The sequence below is a fragment of the Eleginops maclovinus genome, chromosome 2 (assembly GCF_036324505.1).
Source record: "Eleginops maclovinus isolate JMC-PN-2008 ecotype Puerto Natales chromosome 2, JC_Emac_rtc_rv5, whole genome shotgun sequence".
NCBI lineage: Eukaryota > Metazoa > Chordata > Actinopteri > Perciformes > Eleginopidae > Eleginops > Eleginops maclovinus.
The window spans coordinates 4,182,949-4,199,566 of record NC_086350.1 but is presented as its reverse complement, the minus strand read 5'-3'; the positions used below and the strand labels follow the sequence as shown (position 1 = coordinate 4,199,566).

At 41.7% G+C, this 16,618-nt stretch overlaps 1 protein-coding gene across 4 annotated transcripts in view; it reads right to left on the bottom strand.

Annotated features, from left to right (window-relative positions):
- Nucleotides 1–16,618, bottom strand: part of LOC134884186 (alpha-1,3-mannosyl-glycoprotein 4-beta-N-acetylglucosaminyltransferase C-like) — a 56,346-nt gene that overhangs the window by 29,228 nt on the left and 10,500 nt on the right. For 2 of the 4 annotated variants that reach the window (XM_063912916.1, XM_063912900.1), the window contains exon 2: nucleotides 11,346–11,456. The gene's annotated coding sequence lies outside the window, so the exon portion shown is untranslated. Of the gene's footprint in view, nucleotides 1–1,807; nucleotides 2,009–11,345; nucleotides 11,457–16,618 lie in introns of those variants that run through there. The other 2 variants (XM_063912908.1, XM_063912893.1) reach the window with 2 other exon arrangements.

Genomic DNA, 16,618 nt, shown 5'->3' with positions numbered 1-16,618 from the left:
TCTGATAGAACATCGACAATAAAAGGTCTTGATCTGGGTTGTCAATGCAAATTATACCCCATCCTATTGAGTAAAGTCATGATTGGTGTCAATAACGATCTGGTAATTGGGTCCAATACACAGGGACAGATGTAAACACACAACAGATTCCAGTTCCCAATGCAGGTTTTGCACCCATTAGATGTTCAAACCCATATTTTAAGCGAGTTAACGCGGCTTATTTTACTCACAATCCTCCATGTTTTGTGGACTATTGAGAAACTGTGAAAGCAGGTTTAGTACGGCATGCTCAAAATGAGTTTTTGTCCCCTCATGGTGGGAAAGCTTCATTCCTCCAGGTTAGTTTCGCGCCTGCTGGATGGTGTTGACATTAATAAAAGACAGTGATTTGTAAGCCTACCTGCTGCGGCTCACGTTGTTAAATGTGTTTACTAGCTGTAGAGCTTCCCCCTCTCATTGTTTCTGCTTGTTTATTGATTCTCCAGCGTGAGCAATTTCAACCCAGCCGCCGCACTGAAACTTTAATATGATGTCTCGAATTTAAAGGAAGGTGATTAAAGGGTTTTCAATTCGAGAGACAGCTCACACAGAGCAAAGAAATCAGAAAACAAGTCAGAGACGTTTTGAGAGAGGTCAATCCAGGTAAGAAAACATTTTCCTCTATTGATCCATTCCGCCGTTTTGGATCCTTACCAATCCAAACACAGGGGAGGAGCAAACAAATCAATCAACAAGGATTTCGTACTGAAGACTGAGGAATATTTCACACATTGAATCTATTTTTAAAGCCAATACAAGACAAAATATCCTCTGGACTCGTCCCTAACTGAGAGAGTGGTGGTAGTGCTCTCAGACGGTAAATCCAGCCCACAGTAAACGTAATATCTAATTTTAACAGGTCCATTAATTCTTGCCCGCACCTCGGCCAGTTGTAGTTTTGATGGGGGTCACGAGGAGAGCTAGCATTAATAACAACTCCCCATATCACACCTGGATGTGACTCGGCGTCCCGTCTGACAGCGTCCTCTTGGAAATAACATACGATGCCATTAGGTGCCATTATAGGTCAAACCCCACACAAACACAGCAGTAAATCACTGTAATCCAGCCATGAGATGAAGGCAGGTTATTCCCACATTGCTGCGGGGATGGGGGATTTGTGTCTCAAGCTGAGCAGCAGTTTACCAGCTTGAGTCATGATGAGCGCTGCGATAAAGCTGGGCTGTCACTCAGGAGACACAAATATAACCTCACCTGCTTTCAAAAAGGACGCCCAGAAAACGAGATTGTGCGGTTTTTTTTTTCTCCAGATGCTTTAACTCAAGAAATCTGACAAGCAGCCAAGAATTATTCATGCAGGATTATCTTTTTTTCTGGTACAGATCGGTATCTTTACCAGCTGATTTTCCCTCCTGGTCCCTCAAGCGGAGATTTGACTCATCCCTCTCTCATCTTCTTCCAGCCGTCGGCTACTCTTGTGTCAACACTGAGACGCTTAGCGCCACTCACACTGTCAGAGAGAGGCTGCAGCACGACTTTCACACTTCACACAGTCCCATACAGCCCGCATGAGCACAAACTATCCAAATGTTGAGATTAAGTGCATTAAAGGGATGCGGTAAGGTAAGGAGAGGAACAAGAAACACGACCCGAACTCTGCAGAAGTTCTCTGCTCCTGCTCGCAGATAAAACAGTGATTTACACCCAGAGAGGGAAGCAGAGGGAGCTTACCTGCCCACGGCGCATACGCACACGCACACGCACACACACACACACACACACACACACATCTGGGTTTTCTGCTCACCTAAATCACTTCCATGAGTCACGCAGAGGGAACATAACCGGCTCTCAGAAAAAGTGGAGTAAACACTCGTCGCAGAGCTCTCTCTCTGCAGCGCTGCTATCGCTCATCCTCTTCTTCCTCCTCTGACTCTTCCTCTGCTTTGATCTCTCTCTCTCTCGCTCTCTCTCTCTACTGGTGCCCCACTCTCTCTCCATCTCTGCCACCCCCTCACTCTCCACCACAAGGTGTCACAAACAGAGTGTCTTATTGGCTCTCACTTCTCTCTTTGCCTCGCTCTCTCTAACCCCCCTCCTCCTCCTCCTCCTCCTCCTCCTCCTCCTCCTCTCTCTCTTCTCTGTTTGGATTGCCTGCCTTAAAGAGGCAATGCATCAGCTACACGACTCAGACAGTTCCTCATTGGGTAGCCGTTAAACGCCAACACCGAAACTGAATATACAGTTCCTTATAAAGTAAAATATGGTCTTCCTCATTTGACAAACAACCAAACTGTTGATGAAAGCTAACATCTGGATTACAGGGGGCCGACAGAGCTCCCTTACTCTGCTATCGTTTAGTTTTTCACTTACAGCCTCTGCATTCACATTTACATCGTCCATTATTCCCTGGATTTATCTTATAGGTGAAAAAACACATTTTAGTTAAATAACATTGAAAGGCTCGGGATGACGTCCTCAAATCTCATGTTATGTCCAGATTTGTTTTGGTTCTGGTTTCTTTCAAGTGAATGAAAGAAACCAGAACCTACCTATTTGAAAACTGTCCTTTTCAAGGTGTCAAGGTTTTATTGGTCATATGCACAGCATATACAACGTATATGTTGGCAATGAAAATCTTATGTCCCATGCTCCTCCAACAACTCAACATACATGGTGCAAATAAGATAAATAAAGTAGTGCAAAAAGAGAGAAGAATATTTACAATAACAACAATAAAGATTTGAGGATGTGAAATATATACATATGTGGAATACATTGAGAGTATTTAAACACTTTACACTGTTGAATGAGGAGGTATGGGCAGATGCATATATTATGTATAGCAGATGTGTAGAATATATAGATATGTGTACTATAAACAGATGTGAGTAGACATTCACAGAGCTCAGGAGTTCAGCAGTCTTATAGCCTGTGGTATAAAACTGTCTCTGAGTCTGGTGGTCTTGGTCCGGATGCTGCGGTACCATCTGCCAGACGGCAGCAGACAGAACAGATTGGTGCTGGGGTGATGGGGGTCCTTTAATATCCTACCGGCCTTCTTCCTACACCGCTGGGTGTAGTCCTCCATGGATGGCAGCTCCGTCCTGGTGATGTGCTGAGCAGTTTTCCCCACCCTCTGTAGAGTCTTACGGTTGAGGACGGTGCAACTGCCATACCAGGCGGTGATGCAGCCAGTCAGGATACTCTCGATGGTGCACCTGTAGAAGTTGCAGAGTATCCTGAAGTCCATGTTGAACTTCCGCAGCCTGCGGAGGAAGAAGAGCCGCTGTCGAGCCGTCTTGGATATGACCCTGGTGTGATGTGTCCATGTCAGGTCCTCACTGATGTTTACCCCGAGGAACCTGAAGCTGCTGACTCTCTCCACAGGAGTCCCGTCGATGGTGATGGGTGCGTGTGCCTCTCTCTGCCTCTTCCTGTAGTCCACAATCAGCTCCTTTGTTTTGCTGACGTTGAGATGGAGGTTGTTGTCCTGGCACCAAGATGTCAGGGCTCTGACCTCCTCTCTGTACGCCGTCTCGTCGCCGTCTGTGATCAGGCCGATGACGGTCGTGTCGTCAGCCAACTTGATGATGGTGTTGGAGCTGTGTGTGGCCACGCAGTCGTGCGTGAACAGGGAGTAGAGAAGAGGGCTGAGCACACAACCCTGAGGGGCTCCGGTGTTGAGGGTCAAGGTGGAGGATGTGATGTTCCCCATCCACACTGCCTGGGATCTGCCCGTCAGGAAGCTCAGGATCCAGTCACAGAGGGCGCTGTTGAGCCCAAGGTCCCTGAGCTTAATGATGAGCTTGGAGGGCACAATGGTGTTGAATGCTGAACTGTAGTCAATGAACAGCATTCTCACATAAGTGTTCCTCTGGTCCAGGTGGGAGAGGGCAGTGTGGAGGGTGAGGGAGATGGCATCATCCTTGGTGATGCATTCAAGGACACTATACTGCCAGTTACATTTGAGTGATTTGCAGCGATACATTTCAGGTGTTAGAAAATCAAACCTAAAAATGACTAGACCTTTGTTTTACTTTCTGATGAGTTGCTGAAAATATGTGGACTTTATCCCAAATGTTTTCAACAGCTTTGAAGTGTGACTTTTTATCCAATGTGTCCATTTTTTAAGATACTTTTAAATTGGTAAATGGACTGTACTTAGCGCTTTATCAGGTCTTTCCGACCCCTCAAAGTGCTTTACATACGAGACACTCACCCATTCACACCTCATTCATACAGAGCAGTGCCACTTGCTCTAGGGAAGCTAACAATCACACACCAGGATACATCCACATGTTGATCAAACCCACAACCCTCTGGTTGAGAGACGACCAAACTCCCACAGCCTCCCTCGCCCACTTTTAAGATGTTGATCTTTTTTACTACGTGAACAGGAGGAACGGTTTCAGTGATCAGGATCTTATGCTAACAGAGACCAGCTGTGCTAACGTTAGCCTTTAGCACATGGCCCATCTATGCGTCCACTGGGGGAACGCTGAATATAATGTAAATGTTTGTTTGGAACAGAGGACACCTCTTTGGATAATTCAGCTCCTGTTATTGTTTTGAGAGCCCTCTAGAAGCAGAAAATAACTTAATATTCGTTGGCGTAAAAACATTCGAGTACTTCTTCCAATTCTGCAAACGAAGCCTATATTTACATGAACACTTTCTCTATTTTTAATCATATTCTATCTCCGTAACATATCGAAACTGCTGATTTAATATTTGACACGTTTATAAAGATGTGACATTATAAAGTACAGCATGAAGGGCCTGTTTGAAAATCACCAGTCTGTCCTCACTGAGAGGATTAAAGGAGTTTTGAGTGGATGTAGCCTTTAATGATCAGTTCAAACTGGGTCTGCACCGAAAGAGGGCCAGGAGTCAAGTTACCCATTTGCAATTATAATTAGCCTTGAAGCCCCTTAAAATGTAGATTACATATATTATCCAAGCCATGTCCTCGTGTGAAACTCACTCTAAATCTGCATGAAAACCAGAGAGGGGCTCGAGTTGAAGGCGTGAAGAGCTCTCGGTGTTGTCGTGTTTGTGTATGTGGAAATGGGCTGAGGCTGTTTTGTAAATGTAAGTGCTCTTAAATCATTCAGATCACACCGTGTAACACCACAAACCAACACAGAGTCCCTGCTGTTACAATACTTCAGTAAGCATTAGCCTAATTCAAGAGCAGCCGCTCGGAAACGAACAGGAAGAGGAACATCTGAGCCGCTCTTATGGGGAGCCGCAGTGTTTGCGTTAATCACGACTCCTGTTGTCTTCCTTCTTGTTAGCTTTTATTTATGGGTTTTAGAGGACTGTCTTTCAGCTGGTTTGTTTACTGGCCCAAGAAAATACAATTAACGTGGTGGAGATTTTCCGCACGGTTTAATGTGGAATTAAAAGCATTCAATCATTTCCATTTTGTAGTTGTGATATCCATTCATGCACCGCAGGGAGGATTCATCGTGCAGAGATCCATAAACTGTTTATTTTGGAAAATAAAACATGAAGGATACACTTTTTCCATCTCAGGGGAAGCTGGTCTTTTGTAGATGCTTTGATAAAACCATTATGGTATAATAATACAAAATAACTGCCTTATATTTAAAAGACATATTGTTTCATCTTCCATTAATGCACAAAAGCTGGCAGCAATGAATGATGGGAAATATCGAGAATAAAGATCATGGTGGTGGTGCTCCACATTCAGCTATGTTTAATACCGGGTTTTTTTCCCCGTAGAGTACCTTGAATTTTCAGATGCATTTACAGCCTTCTAAGAAGCTCAGACCTATTTGAAAACTGTCCTTGGTGATGCATTCAAGGACACACTGCCAGCTGATATTTGAGTCATTTGCAGAAACACATTTGATTCATGGGCTTTAGTGTTAGAAAATCAAACCTAAAAAGAGAAAAACGTGACTGCTCTGATAAATGTTCCCTGATATGGATTCTGTATCCGAAGCCTTTTTTAAGTCACCGCTATTGATTACGACGGTGTTGTGAAATGAGCTGAAACCTGTGTCTACCTGGCACTGATACAAAATCAATAAGCAGATTTTGGAAGATGCCTGCAGTCATTTAAAGTGAACGCAGTTTGTCTATGGCCCGTTGTGATCTATCATGAGTCATAAACCTTAAAGTTACACTGCCTGGGAAATGTTATCCTGTGTTTTATTACATATTTAATAGTAGATGTTTTTGGGGAGTGTTCCCTTTCCTTTAGTGTTACATAGTGATGTCACAGCCATGTTACAATTCATTTAATTGCATCAGTACTGCTGGATTGTGTTCTGTTTCTTCATATTGCTGTGCATGGTTTGAATGCAAGGATAATCTAATATCCTTGCATTCATATTTTGCTGGCTGTTATTTTCCACATGATTTGTTCATTGTCTTGGGCAAAATCAATTCAATGCTATTGATTGCTCCCTTCACTGGCTGCCAGAATACACTTCAAGATGCTTGTTCTGGCCTACCCTGCTGCAAAGGGATCTGATCCATCCTACTGTACATCCAAAACATGGTCAAACCAAACCGTCCAGCACCTGCACTTCGCTCTGCATCAGCCAATCGGCTTGCTACTCCCTCACTGCCAAGAGGAACTAGGTACGCCTCAACAAAGACACAACTTTTTGCTGTCCTGGCTCCCAAATGGTGGAACAAGCTTCCCACTGATATCAGGACAGCAGGGAGTCTACATATCTTCCGTCATGAACTGAAGACCTACTTGTCAGCTAATACGCAATATATTCTTATCATGTCGCTTATTTCTCTATACTTCTCACCCAATTGGTTGAAATGGTACATAAAGGAGTAAATAAGGCAGCTCTGCTTGGTATCGAGCACTATCACAGCTGGGGGGGAATAATGCAGCAGGAGTTGATACAGTGATTATATCAGGAGCCCAAAGCAACTGTCAGTCCAGTCAGACAGAAACCAGCTTCAGCTTCGATGCCTCGATGATCTCCACACGCCTGATTAAAGACGCTATATACTGTATTTTGTCTTTGGAACTTCGCCGGTTATTCTACTCTCAGCAATTTCCTCTTGGGAACGACTTCATTACAGGAAGAAGTTCCCCGTCAGCTTCCCTGAGCGGCAATATCTTGGACCCATTAGCAGCCATGATGATGAGTGACAGTCAGCTGACTGAGGAAACACCGAGGGAACCAAATTATACATCAGAAGGCGGCTGTGTACACTAGATACTCGTGTGTGCTTTGGAGACAAGCTAAGCTAATTCATGAATAGATGAATAAATCTATTAAAAATTGGCGAGGCCAGGCAGAGTCCTGCTCAAAGACGTCCACGGGTGACTGGTCTCTTGGCGTTGTACTGAATGACCTTCTTCTCTCTCTGAAATATGAATATGGATTTCCTGCCTGAGAAATCAGCGCTGAACGTGTCCGCACAAGTCTTAATTAACTGTTTCAAAAGTTCAAGTTACTCTCGACCAAAGACACTTCAGACCGTCGCATATACAGGAGACGGGAGGAGGGAGGATTGATTTTCCTGCAGGTTGCATTGGTTTAAGTATTTACTTGAATGCAGGACTTTAACGTGTAACACAAAGTTCTTCTAAATATTCAGCTTTGCTACTTTTAGTGAAAGATCTGACTATTTTTTACCACAGTTTGACACAGCCTTATCTTCCCCGCTGATGACAGATGCAAATGACTATTTCCTCCATCTGGAACACATAAAAAAAGAAGATGCTTTTACATTTTTCTGCCAAACAAAGTCGGGACTGTGGCAAACGCTCGATGCATGGCAAGCCTCGCAGTCAGATATAAAAAATGAATAACAGCCGGCGCTACGAACACACGAGCGATCACAAGCGTTTTCTTCACCGCTGACTGATCCTGAGTTTTATACCTCTTTTAAAAACCCTTTGTTCCCAGTCTCCTTGATTTGTTTCTCATAATGCAAAAACCAGTGGTGGGAAATAACTGAGAGCATTTACGTATGGTGGTTGGAGTTTTGCTTTACTTTACTCATGCATTAGTGAGCGATAAACACCGGATGATTTAATACTTCTATATTAATATAATACTCTGATTAGATTGTGCATAATAATTGTGTTTACTTTTCATAATTGAACTGCATTCAGCAGATAATACTTTTAAATGGTTTTACTTTAAATTACATTTTGAATTCAGGAATTGTATTCTTGTGATTGTAATTAGGTTTTAAGACACAGTATTTTTACTTTTGATACCTTACCTTCATTGAGAATAGTATTCTGTACTTCTGCTCAATTATGTTTTGAATTCTGGATACTTGTAACATAGTTATTTTATTTGTGTAATTGGTTTAGGAGTACTTCCAACTTCATAATTCCTGATGTCAACTAGAGATGGATTTCGTGATTCTTTTCCGGGATTCAGTTCGCCAAGAAGATCGTTCAGAATCGTTCGTTCGTTCGTTCGTTCGTTCAGTCGCGTTTCCGGTACAACGTCATTCGGCGGGGAATCAAGGAATGTACGGTTCATTGCTCTGGTCCAGCTGTGTGCGTCACTTAAAAAAATTCCCATTTCCATTGTGATCTGAGCTTCTTGCAGCCTTTCGTTTATGCAGTTTGTTTAGAAAACATGTTTGGTGCGTGTGCTGTGCAGTTGGTGAGTTCACTTGCATGTGTTTTGGCACATTTGTGTTTTTATATTTGCATCGTTTTTGAAAGTCCAATCGCATGGAAGTGTTTTGGGCCCGCTGTGGCGCGTTGGCACGGGTCGGCCACCGTATATAACACCTCTGAAAAAAGTATTAATTCCTGAGGCAATGAATGATTAATACGAGTCCTTGAGGTATGCAATGGGAGCGATGATTGTGCGCGGTAAAGAAAAAAGAAAAGTCAATACTTTCCCTCATCTCCTCCATACATCATGAGATTTCCAATCACAGAGGGGATCATAGCAGCCGCTCAGATCTTTCCGGCAGCACTTTACATCGGCACCACGGCCCGACCCGAGCTCCATCCATTAGCTTGTCAGAAACTTTGAATTGGAATTGATTCCCCCTTGCAGTAATTATTCATCCGTCTCGATTATTTATTGTCGGGACAATAGAGATGGATTTGCGTTGGATTTTTTGGGTTGCAGAATTAAAATTGAAAACCCTGACAGAGACACCTGTCTGAGCGAAGGCTGGGGAGAGCCAGAGTTTAGGGATGTTCCATCCATTTCTCATTGTTGTAGCGGCTAACAAAGAAGTAAAGCGACAAGGAAGTGACAACTGAGTTTTTAAAGGGGATTATTTTGAGAGTTTTTCTAAAGGATTGTTTTTTCTTTATGTGTTTGAAAAGAAATATAAGGCAGCTACAATAACTAAAACACTCACTACTAAACAAGACATCTGTCACATGCAGAGCTGGAAAAAGTACAGATTTACTTTGTATTGAACTTTAAATTGCAAAAAATGAGGTAGTTTAATCAATGAAAAGTAGCTGCAGCCCTGTGATATACACTGCCCTGCCGAAGAAAAGGTCACACGCCTGTGGGGGGGCAGTGCTATGATCTGGGGTTGCTGCAGTTGGTCTGGTCTAGGTTCAGCAATGTGCCCAAAGAATGAGGTCAGCTGACTCCCTGAATATACTGAAGGACCAGGTTATTCCATCAATGGATCTTTTCTTCGCTGAAGGCACGGGCATGTTCCAACATGACAATGCCAGGATCCGTCGGGCTCAGATTGTGAAAGAGTGGTTCAGGGAGCATGAGACATCATTGGCCAAAAAAAAGGTCACACACTCTAATATCCGTTGGACCGACCTTTAGCTTTGATCACGGCATCGTTTCCACCAGCTTCTGCAATGCCACAAAATGTATTTCTGTCTTGCATTAATTCTTCTCCAAGATCTGGTATTGATGACGGGAGATTCGGACCACTGCGCAAAATCTTCTCCAGCAAATCCCAAAGATTCTCAATCGGGCTCAGGTCTGGACTCTGTGGGGGCCAATCCATGTGTGAAAATGATGTCTCATGTGGCAGTGAAGGGAGGATATCTAATATCTAAGAATGTTAAACAGTGGTTTGCTGTAAAGATTGCCACAAAACGTTCCCTTTAAGAGGATAGCTTTAGGAAAGCATTAGTTTACACTGTGATCATTTAAAATGTTCCACTTGCAAAGGTTTGATCAGAAGTAAGAAGGTCTGACTGAAATCAGACTCAAGGCTGATATAGATTTCTGTGTTCCGACGCTGAGGAAGGTATTTTGCTTCAGGGCTAAAGCGGGTGAGATCACAGCACTTACTTTGTATTTACACATCTAAACCCTATCAGAATGTGCTCGATTAAACTGCTGTGTGTGTGTTTAATTTTAGATCACTGCCGCCTGTGACAGAGAGGGATTTTCTGCACAAGATCTGAGCGTCTGAGATTCGCTTGCCAGACGGTAAAGCTGTGACTCTGTGTACTTTATTCATGTTCTTGAAATATGTAATCCCAGGTAGTAAAACAACTCCGGCCTGAGCAGCTCTTCTACCTCAGATATACTCGTCATACATTTGTTTAGGTAATGTGTTACAAAGCATTTCATTTAGCGGTCGCTTTTATCCAAACTGACTGGCAATACAATAAGAGCAATACATCTCAAACTCACACTCAGAAAAACTAGAATCCTGTGCGTACATTAGCTTTCAATGATCACAACCATACCAAGTTATTCTCCATGAGCTTCAAATAAGCCAGTTCTTTCCAAGCTATGAACAACAGTGAGATTTATTTATGTATTATTGGTCAAAGTGTCAAAACAAGTGGGAATTTTGTACATTTATACATATTTATTGTGCTTTATTTACAAATTCCCTCTCTTAATTGGTCTCACTGTGTTTACCTATGCACCGATATATACTGAAGCAAATCCCTTCTATGTAGAAACCTAATTGGCAAACATCCAAAGTGTCAGATAAGCATAAACTGACATTGCAACATCATAGAGATGGTTTAATTTTCATTCAAATGTCAGATGCAACATAATTCCAGGCTCCCAATTGTCTCAGTCTTATTTTTATCACAGGTAAAGGACAACTGTTCGCCCAGTAGCAAAGCTCCTGTGTCTCTACACTGCCAATTTCTGTACTTTCTAATTGCCTGCACCATAATTACATGCTTGAAAGGCGTGAAGGGTAGCCATTAATGTCAGCCCTGTCAGTGTAAAAGGTGAGAGCAGAGTTACAGCGCGAGCGAAAGGGAAACTGTCGCCCAATCAGCTGCTGGAGCTCCTGCTGAGTTGCTGCTCCGCGCCCACAGAGATGAGGTCTGAATATTTCATAACCGATCATTTGAAGCGTTGCAAGAGCTCCCAGCGTGACTAAATATTCAGTGAACTGCAACTCACATTTTAACCCGGTGGAACGGGATGAAAGGAGGACGAGACGTCAGGAGCCCCTCCTCACCTGCAGCACTGGAGCAGGAGCTCCCTCTGTGAGGATGCACGGGGTCAGGGTTTCTGAAACCAGATAAAATATTAAGGAATTAATTTAAAACATCTTTATTTGATGCTAATAGTAGTGGTCAACAGTCCTCAAGGTGCACTTGATATGCAGAAGGGTTTGCAGGAGGTTCAACGTTGGTTTTTAATCCTGACACCCTTCAAACACTTTGATTTTTATAAATGATAGATGTAGTTTCAGATCATGTACGTTTAATGATTGAGATGTTCCGACAGGTGAAGCACTTTAAAGACATCCTAAGCATTGTTTTTCAGGGGGACTATCATGCTTTTTGGGGTTTTCACTTACGAGTATTGAGCTATACAGGTTTGTGTGCATGTAAATGGTCTCCAAAGGCTAAAATCCAATCTCTCCAACACAGGCCACCTGTCTGAACGCCTCTATTGGACACTTTTGTTTACTTCTGTAACATAATGACATCACTATGTAAAACTGGCGCTTGTATTTGCTAGCGCTCCAACACATTGTACGTGATAGGCTAAGGGGCTGGACATCTGTAAGCGGTTGGCCAATCACAACAGAGTCGGCCAGCTAACCAATCAGAGCAGACTGGGCTCTGGCTTCAGACAGAGGGTGAAAAGAGGAGCTACAGCACAGGCAGCATGAGAGAAGAGACACAAAATACACATATGGGGATTCAAATGTGAAATGTTTTCCTATAATGTCCTGCTTCGGTTCATGCTGGTTAACGGCCAAAAAAGCGGTTTGCGATCGGCCTTGCCGCACACAAAAGGAGAAACACAGCTGTATTAAAGCAGCGATCTCACCTCACCTTTAATGACATTCATTTTCCAAATATTTAGTCCTCAAATGAAAAACAACATTCAGCACAAGCCTTCAACTATTTCTGACCTCAGCTTATCACAACATGAACTCCCAGCAGTGAAACAACCAACAAACCCAACCAACAGACCTCTTTCTATTCCTGCACTTACATTTACTCATGTCATTTTCATCAAATGTGCCCTTGAAGTATCAGTCAATCTGTAACCTCGACTACAGAGAGTACATTTAGAGTCGGCTCTGCTGCGTTATAACTTTAGAAATGGTTGGAAATTCTCTTGCAGCTTCCCAGCTTGGTCAGCTCAGAAAATAGAAAACACATCACGTTTTCTCACCAGTTCTCTCTGTGAGTGAGTCATGTTGATGAAGATGACAAATCAGTGTGTTGGCTGATTCATCTATGCTCACCATGTCTTCCCTTGCAGTTTATTAACACTGAACATTTCAAACAATAATCTGGTTGTCATTTTTAGACACCGCTGCATGCATCGTAACATACAGTTTTGCATGTTTATTTGTGGTAGTTATTACACTTTGAATTACAAGATTAGCTTTTTATGGCTGAAACATTTATTTGATTCACCTAAAGAATCGAGTTGATTCATTTACATTGTCCCTAATTAAAGAAATGTATTAAAATTGTATAAATATATTTTAATAAAATAAAAACAATTCAAAATAAATAAAATAGAAAATTGTACAAAACTTAAATTAATATCAATATCTTAATTACATTTGAGCTTTTACTTTATTTTATTTAACTTCTTCTGTTTATTTCTTATTATTTGTATTATTTTTTAATGGAGCAATCGTCACGAACTCCATTCCATTTAGCTTTATGCACTATTGTTCATTCTGAATCGTTTCATTTCCGTTTTTAGCTTAGTATGTTTTATTCTTTTTGCTTCAATTGTCATGCTTTCACCGCCCAACATTTTCTAAGGCGTGTTTGTTTTACACGCTTTTTATTAGCTTCCTCCTTCCAGACGAAATCTCTGTGAACTCTTCCTCTCCTGTGATGCTATTAACCAGCACAGGCGCTCCTCATCATCACCCGTGTGCGCTGGCGGAGTATTTGATGTTGTCATGATGTTATCTGTAATGGCTTTCTTGGCTCAAGGTTTTCCCATCGTTTTGGAATGAATAGAAAATAGAGGCGGTATGAAAGGAAGGACAAAACGATGTGAAATGTCAAGAATTGCGAGTAAGGCTTTTCATTTAAAATACCAATTTTTGAGGAGGTGTTTGGTTTAAATACATTGCCACCTGATTCTTACACACACACACAGGTCTGCATGATAAAAAGAGGACAAATTGAGGTGAAATACAGACGTCAGAGTCTGCTAGTTTATCATCAAAATAAATACTGAAAACTATGTATTTATTACTAAAAGAAAAATAATTATTGACCTTTTTTTTTAAACCTTGCTTTGGTATTTTTGAAACTTTGAATCCTGTCACTTTCAAATAATTTGTCTGTCTTTGTAACAGGGGAATCCTTAAACAGTAGTTTGAATAAGAAAAAGAAAAGGACCAAATATAAATACATTTGAGCCGGACGATATGAACAAGATCATATGTTACCTCGATATCGATATTGTAGTGAAGTTTTAGGGTTGACAATTGGAGCCTTTTCCCAAATATTAATCTTAACGTTGAATGACTGAGTGAGAGAAGGCTAATGATAGAACAGAACATGACGTACATTTACCGTTATGCAGTCTTCAAAATCAGTAAAAGACAACGATATCCAAAATCTAAGATGATATTGAGTCTTTTATCACAATATCGATGCATCAATATATAGCCCCAGCCCTAACACACACACACACACACTCTGATATGGGTCTGGACAAGTGGACCGAGACACTGTCCTTGATTCATGTTTGCAGAAATCCTATTTGGCATAACCAGCTGCAGCAGGAAACAAGCAGCTGCAGATAATGTGGTTTTGGGGAGTAGGTGATGATGGTAATCCAAATTAATTTGGTATTTGTCCAGTTTTAGAATACACGCTTCATTTCGGGCCAACGCACTCACTGAGTTCTGTTCTCATCAAAGCTGGAGGGTCCTCTGCAGCCTTTTCAGCGACTCATCTGCCCACAGTCTGTTCCTGAACAAAGCATTTGGCTCAGCCTCTTATCTGCTAATCAATGTGAAGAGACCACTCAACATAATTGATATAGGATGTGATGAAGCTTTTTCTTCTTTACTACACTCGAGCACACAGAGAGAAGAGGAGGGCGGTGATGAAGAGACGATAAGTTTGAATTAGCATACGAATAAAAGCCCATAATGAATTCCTCCTACTTGTTATTGTTTGAAGTGAAGCGGTACACATGTTTGCTCTCAAGTGAAGCCACGATGAACGCACTGTCCGTTGTTGGAGATGCATCATCATAATTGTTCTGCACCAAGGACATATTTGATTCATTCTGGGCATGTGCACTGGAAAGCATTACGGCCTATTGTATTACTTCTGCGTAGAATTTATTCACATTATGATCATCATGATAGCCTTGCTAGTTAAATAGCAGTAATCATAATATATTTGTTCAGAGACAGATGAAAAAAAGAGTTGCCATTGGACTAAAAAACTAAATTGAACAGGTTGAGAAGTTTACAGAATGAAAATATTCTAGTCTGGTTTAGAAATATCTTACAGTAGGTCTTCTTCAACCATGCGGGGGTAGTTTACCTGATTGACAAATTGACGGTCATACAGTATATAAAGGGAAAATGACCAACATGAATCAAGTCCAACTCCTAAATGAAGTCTGGATTTTGCTTCGTTTTGACTCCATGTCATTGTGAATTGAATATCTTTCAGTTCTGGACCGTAAGTTGCACATTTGAAGGTCGATTTTCGGACATTAGTGAGGTGTTTTTACTAACTGATTAAAAAATGACCATTGTTGGTGTTAAGAACTTGATCACAACATAATGGGAGCACAACTGTTTCACAAAGTAAAACAACAACGCTCTATGAGGACTTCTACAGCAGTTCTTTTTTTGATTTTTTTAGTAAGAAAGGCAACCAAGCTGTTTGAAACAGTAATGGTAGATCTCGAGGCACATGAAGAAGGAGCTAGAATAATGAGAGAATAGTGGGACATTTTAAAAAGTCTGAAATTTGAAAAAAAGTCTGAATTTTTAGGAAAAATTGATAATTGTGAAAAAATAATCGGACTTTTAGAAAAGTCGAAATCAGTCAGAATGTTTCCCAATCAAAGTGATAATTTTGAAGAAATAGTCGGAAATTTCAAAAAGTCGTAATTTGGAGAATAAAAAACAGAAGTTTGAAAAGAAAATCAAAAGGAAAAAAAGATTGAGAGGCAAAGAAACCGCCTGAACCTGGAAAAAGTTGAATAACTGCCTGACAAAGAATGACAAAGACCCTCAGTGAAGCATAAGCCCCCGTTTCTTACTAAATTGTAAGTACAACTTATTAAAAGGATCAGTTCAATGCACCTAAAGTCATCCTAGTGTTATTGCATGATGTCAAAATTGGTTTGCCATGAATTTAGTGATGGATTGTAAACATTTGTAATTTAGCATTTAAGTTACAAGGTTGTTGTTTTGATAAATCAGACACTGACGGTGCAGCGCTGTACTGTACCTCTTTATATCGGCTGTTATTCCCTACCAAATTGTTCTTGTGATGGATCTGGACTACAGTTCACACGTGTATAAGAAGCACATTGGTCCACCACAATAAGATGTTTTGGGCGCTTTCTTATTTCCCCTCACTGTTCGACTTTGTACCCGTTGGGGTTTAGTGCGTCTTCTTGGAAACTGTTGTCTGACTGAGGTCTGGATCTCGTCTCTAGCCAAGCAGGTTGCTTTGGCTGCAGATTTTCCCACGGCTCGCTCTCATTCTCCAAAGCCAGTGCATTCAAAGTTCAGGTACCTTTGGTTTGACACCGTGACTGCTGAGACGTAAAGAAACATTAGACAATTTATGGCAGCAGTCTCTCCCCCCCCCCTCCTCCCCTCTGCACACCCACATTATGAGCCAATGTCACCTCTCTGCTATTCAGAGCGGCCGATCCTCAGTGTAACGAGCTGCTGTTTGTTTGGCTACAGGCTGTCTCCAATGACACACAACGCTGTCACTCACTTTTTCATGGCAGCGGCCCCCGTGGCACTGAATCACCGTCTGACTCTCTCGTTCCATAAAGAGCAACTTCTCAAACCATTTCGCTCTTATCTCTGGAACAAAATGTCCTTATTGTGGCTTTATTTATTCCTTTTATTGCTGTTGTTAAACCTTTATTTTGCAGAACATGTTGTTGTTTACACAAATGAGCTGGGAAGTTAACTGTGGGGGAGGATGTGTTAAACATTATTCATTTTCCAATACCCACATCCACAC